We start from the raw sequence: 6,521 nt of genomic DNA, 5'->3' as shown, positions 1-6,521 counted from the left end.
ACCGGATGCCTCGCTGACTGATACACTAATACTATTTTCTAATGGACATCGGATGCAACATTTTGTACACTGATTAATCAAACATGTGAAGACTTGCTGTGTTCTGAGTTCCAACGGGAGAACTAAACTGTTCTATGAACACAAGTAATGAACTTTTTTACGAATGATTGGTTCGAGTGCTTTGTAAGAGTTTGCGTGCAAGTCAATTAAGCAAACGACAACTTTTTACTTTAAAAAGTATTGCGATCCAATGTAGAATCGTAAATTAGAACAAAAGGTTAAAGCTTGCAAGAGCTTCCGCGCTAAAAGTTGGTAGGGTTATTCGGTGACGCAGGGCTGAAACAACTTCCCCTAGGCCCTAACGCGACGTATACCTTTGACTTCGATTCTCAGACATTCCAACGTTCAAACAAGGCTAGAAAAAATGCGAATATTTTACGCTATACTTGTTTCAGCTTAAGTGGAGGCGCAGGCGAAGCTACGAAGTAAAAGGACCAATCAAGCAGCGTGAAAAGAGCAAGTCACTGGGACATTTTCTGTTTATGATTCGTTCAGCCATGATATAACAGGTGCAGAAACATGACGAACATGATGATGGTGCGCTTTTCACGAGTTCTGATTGGAACCTTCACCTTGTAGCGTCGCCTGCGTCTGGACTTAAGGTGAAACGAAGTATAGAAGTTATGTCGTAAAATTGTTGATTAGTGCAAAACGTAAATACCGCAGAAGCTTTCTCGCTAAAGTTGTGATTATGCAGTTACCTGGGACTGAAACAAATTCCTCTAGGCCCTACGTCCGACGCATACATTTCGCGCCGATTGTCAGAGATTCCAACGTTCAAACAAAGCTAAGAGAATGCGAAAATTTCATGCTAAAACACTCAAAGTAATATCGATCCTCGAACACATCCGGGAATCCGAGCACCGGGACGGCGATACGGCTGATGCTGTCTCACAGGTGTTAATATCCAGATATTCCCGAGCGATCTTGCGCAACAAGGGTATAAAGTCTCATTCTTTCATATTTTCGCATTATACCTGCGTCAGCAAACACGAAGCAGCCCGTAGTCGTCGGAAAGCAGCTGCACATCACGGCTACCGCGCACCGAACAAACCCGCATCCGCCAGCTCTGGGCGTTACCATCTTACCGGTGACGTCACGGTTCTTGGGAGGTCACGTGACGTGTAGTCAGATTTTCGCACAGCATGGCGGCAACCGGGGGGGTGCCACTTCCGAACTTCCGGTTTATCACCCCTCTACCCCTTTGCATTGGGCTGCCGTTGGAGTTCCGGACACTGATCTCTATTGTAGTAGGCTGCATCGGCGACCGCGTCCTCGGCAGCTGGGGCCGAGTGTCGCCATTGGCGGCCATTGCTTGACACCAGCTAATGCATGGGGCTCTATGCAAAGAACGAGAAAAAGTGCTGTTTCCCCTGGTTTAGAGCGCAGCTCTTAGGGGCCCGTTCCCGGCTCGAGCGGCGTCGGCGTCGGCGTCGGCGTCGCCGTCGGCGTAACCAAGGTCACCCCAAGGTCACGTGACCCCCCGAGCTCACGTGACCCCTCCCCCTGAGGTCACGTGACCCCCCCCCCCCCCGAGGTCACGTGACCCCCCAGGTTCGCGTGACCTCGGGGGGTATCACGTGACTCCGGGGGAGGTCACGTGATACCCCCCGGGTCACGTGACCCCGGCAGAGGTCACGTGACCTCCCCGATGACGTCATCGTCTCTGATGACGTCACCGGCATCCGCATCGTCATCATCATCATCACTGATGGCGTCACCAGCATCCGCATCGTCATCGTCATCATCACTGATGACGTCATCAGTGACGTCACTGATGACGTCCCCGGCATCCGCATCGTCATCGCCATCATCACTGATGACGTCATCAGTGACGCCACTGATGACGTCACCTGCATCCGCATCGTCATCGTCATCATCGCGGATGACGTCATCAGTGACGTCACTGATGACGTCACTGAAATCCGCATCGTCATCGTCATCATCGCTGATGACGTCATCAGTGACGTCACTGATGACGTCATCGGAATCCGCATCGTCATCGTCACTGATGACGTCATCAGTAACGTCACTGATGGCATCATCGGCATCGTCACGTGACCCCCCCAGGTCACTTGACCCCCCCCCAGTACCCTTCCCTCCTCCTCCTCAAGAGCTGCGCTCTAATTCGGTGTTACAGGGAGTTGTAAACGGCTTTCACTTTTCTAAGCTTGTGTCGGCACTGACACTTTTTGGCTGTTTTTCGATAAGCCCGTGAAACAGCTTGCGTACAAACATTAAAACTGACAGTCCTCGCAGTTCTTATAAATATATATTTTTTGGTTAAGAGTGACTCCGCTGGGCGAAACATGTAGTGCAGCTCAATGAGGTGAGAGTTACGTAGAGCTACCGCGGAGTCGGTGGCGGTTTCGTTGAGTTGGGTTTAGCAGACAACAAGCTCGAAGGTTAGCTACGCGCAGTTCGCTCACTCCCGGAAAGCCGCTGTCGAGATGGAACTTCTTTGTCATTCATCAACTTCTGGGCTTCCCCGAGGGCGGTCTCATTGACGGCAAGTACCTTTGTTTACTCCACTACGAGAGCACCGTAGGTGCTTCGGTACGTTTGTTTTTAATCGGCGATGGAACGTTTGACAATTACTGATTCAATCTCCAAACACCCGACGTAAGGATCGCAGCTCACCATAAATTACTTGCCCCGAGGACAGCGCACATGCTTCAATATTTTTACTTTTGTGCGTTGATAACCATAGACTTGCGTGTATGGCCTGGTGTCAAGCAATGGCCGCCCGTGGCGACACCGACGGGCTCCCAATCCTACAATAGAGATCAGTGGTTCCGGAGGCTTCGAGAATGCTTCCTTTTTAAGTTTAAGCCGTTTTAGCGGACATTTGAGATATCTTCCTTACGAATGCAGTGTTTAAGAATAGCAAGCTATGACTGAGAGCTGGGCGACGCTGCGTCTTACCCACGGAAGTAAGTGGCGGACAGCCCATGAACGACTGTTGCAAGCGTCGGTGAGGAAGTTTTTTTTTTGTTTTTGCGAAGTGCGCCGCTGTTTCAAACTTTGTAATGTACCGTTTGCTTGCTAAGTTCTGCTTGATTCTAACTGTGCTCTACCCGGTGCTATTTTGTTATTTGAAAAGAGCGTATCTTCTTCAAAACCTATGGTTCTCTCCGCAGAGTGAGAAAGATTCGCTTGCGGCGTAACCGAGGGCCAGCCGAGGGCCTGTTCTGAGCGCCGTCCTACGATGCTCGCCCGACGACGCTTTTGCGGAGCGTTCAAGTGCAGTATGACGGCAGTTCAAGCGATCGAAGGTCATGCTAGTTATGATGTGTGGTCCCCACAACCTCTCGCCATCGATTTTTTTCATAAAGCAGGAGCGGGAAAAACGTTACAAGAGCGAGGAGCATGAGATCTTGCCTATGCTGCTGCCTGTGCCGTAGAGACGCGCGGTGTCTGCGTGTGCCGAAGCGGCACGCGTTCTAAGTTTACGAATACAGTATGTGATGTAAATAAAGTGAATTTGGATGTCACGTTTTTTAGTGGCGGCGAAAGCCGCTACGAAATTCAGAATAATTAGAAAAAGCAAAAGCATAAAAAAATTCGAAAATAACCTAATTATTAGATCGAGTTGAAAGACTACCAACGTACTAACTCGCCCAGTTATTCTTTCCGTCAAAGAATAATAGCCATTAGTGTAATAAATTAAATAAATGCAGACTTTTAATTGGTTATACATTTGTAATAAGTGCAGTACAGCCCTACCTGCTCTAGTGCTTTTATGATATCAGGTAATGTGTAAATGTATAGGATAGTTCATAGCAACCATTTATGTCCGACCCATTATACTGAATCCTTTCTCTAAATGCTGGAAGTTATATTAAGGGTGCTCATTATAAATTAGGCCGCACCACTGAATGTTGACAATCGCGTGACTTGTATGTATGTTCTCAGCAAAGGAAAAGGATGCATTCAAAAAGGGCCGATCATTTTGTTTCCTCTGTGTTAGAGCTTCTTTTAGGTACACGTAAAATGTGGGTGTCTACGTGTAATAGTGTGGAATTGATATTTCCCGCAGGGCTGCAGACCTGACTAAGTTTGAGTAGCAGGTTGCAACCTATGGGAACCTGGGGAACTGCATCACAAGAGTAAAAGTGACGTCTGCCCACTGATCTTTACTGTAGGAGGCTGGATGGTGCATCGAGCAGACAGGTATCAAGCCACCGGAAATAAACGGCTTGTCCCGGACGCGAGCGCTTGACAGGCGTTTGCACTCTTCCGATTGCTGGTTCAAACAGTGTTTAGGTTGCTGAGTTTTTTCTTGTCATCTCTAGAAAGCCTCCTTGTTGCGGAGTAGCAGTGCATGCAGACCCGAGAAGTCGCATGGGCAGTCACTCGATGTGAAAATTTTGAGATTCTAGTTTATCAAGTGTGCGTATACCCCACGTTTAAATGCCTTATTCTTGGGATTTAATGTGCCTCGTCGCCTCCCTCGTAGAATGGAGGGAAGTAAGGAGCACGTGCGTTGCGGGTCTCAGCCACTGGGGAGCAGGACCGCGGGCGCGTAGATACGCTCCGATAAGAAACTGGAATCTAGAAACGCGTCCAAATGGAGCGTTTTTACAGAATGCTGTAAAATGCTGCCTTTGGCGTTATATATTTCTAAAAAGAGTTGATTTAGTGGTGTTCGATGATACTCGGAAAGTTTCTAATTGAAACTATAAGTCTATTTGCAATAGTTAAAAGGTTAATTAACAAATTTCACTTCATTAGCCGACTGAAAGTCGCGACTATCTCTCTATACTGTGTCCCCCTGGCCGCATAACTCACCTGCACACACCGCATAAGTGTAGATTTCACGGTTGTTTTTAGACAATTCTGAAAGAATAAAAAAACACCATATATATATATATATATATATATATATATACTGTAAAACCCTTAATGTTCGCGAGGCCTCAATTTTCGCAAATTTCACGAATTGAAGAACTCGCGAAATTTAAGGGCGCGCGAAAATTTCGGTCCTTAAGATTTTCAATGCAGGCGTCTGGAATTCGCGAAATTTAGTGGTCGCGATTATGTCCTCTGTGACCGATTCGCGAAAAATAGGGGCCGCGAAAATAAAGGGTTTTACAGTATATATATATATATATATATATATATATACATGCATACAAAGCATCCTATTTTGATTCAAACGAAACTTAATGGAAACTGCTTGAGTGTTACTTGGATGCCACCTTCACTGTGTGTTTGTGGGGCTTGGAGGACATTAGATAAGGGTATAACCGTTGCAGTATGTTAATCGAAACTTATTAACCAACATTTTAATGATGTTTTTTATAATGTGGTTTTTAATTATAATGCTTTTATGGGATATGCTTAAATTCTACTTTAAAGGCAGTGAATATTAGAGACTGACCCAGCTGACAGAATATGCGAACGGCAACAAGTTTCGAGATATTCAATGCTAAAAATCTGCATTTTCTTCAGCCGATTCCAAAAGTGCACGCTCAGAAGACCTCAGAATCTTGTGCGGACATGGTTGCTTCGGACGCACCTTTACTATCGTGGAAGTATGACGCCGGTGCATTCACCGAGGACACACTGTCGAGATAGTGACGACGTGCCCGGTACGAATATGTCACTCTTTTACCCACCTTTAATGGCACGAAATCTGGAGTTCAAGCTGAGCGCGGTTTTTACATCCGACAGTAAAAACTCGGCAGTTGGACAATGAATATCTTGAAACCACCTTGTTTTTTTTTTTTTGGAGAATTGTTTAAATCAAGATAGTTTTTAATATTGACTGGCTTTTAACACTGCAGTGGCAACATGACCCATAAAGCCATTAATTAATAAGCTAACAGACTTTGGTCCATTAGTCCACATACTGTGACGGTTATTTCCTTTCCTGTGTGTCCGCCGAGTCCACGAACACACAGTGAAGAAGACATCGACATACCTAACTCACTCGGCTTTTTTTTAAAATTATGTTAGCTTTCAAATAAAATGCTTTGTGTACATGTAAAACGACTTGTAGAATGTAATCATGCATATAATTGTGTTATAAAACTTTGATTTTCACCAAATTAAGTCTAGAATTTTTATCGGAACCTTCCAAAACATAAGCAAAGCATCAAATTTGGTACTCAAAATGTATTATCTTTTTGCAATACATAAACGTACTACTACTTGGCTCGCCTTTGGCTTTATACTGAGAATAGTAGGCATGTGCGAATCATGAATTTTAGGCTTAACGTGTAGAGTGATTTGAGCTTATTAACTTTTCAATTGAATATCATATAGCTTCCGCGCCTCTCTCCAAGCCTCTTACTTAGTGTTGTCACGTCAGCCTCAGCCATCCTGACAGTGTTGGTATCACCTGTTTAGCTGTAGGCTCCCTTGGTTACTTTAGTACATATGTTTTGAAAACACAGTAATATGTCAGTGAAAGAGCGTGACCATGCACAGGTAGTAAATTTAGGTATGGTACAAGA

Source organism: Ixodes scapularis, unplaced genomic scaffold (assembly GCF_016920785.2).
Source record: "Ixodes scapularis isolate PalLabHiFi unplaced genomic scaffold, ASM1692078v2 PGA_scaffold0__279_contigs__length_252992795, whole genome shotgun sequence".
NCBI lineage: Eukaryota > Metazoa > Arthropoda > Arachnida > Ixodida > Ixodidae > Ixodes > Ixodes scapularis.
This window is presented reverse-complemented; position numbering follows the sequence as displayed.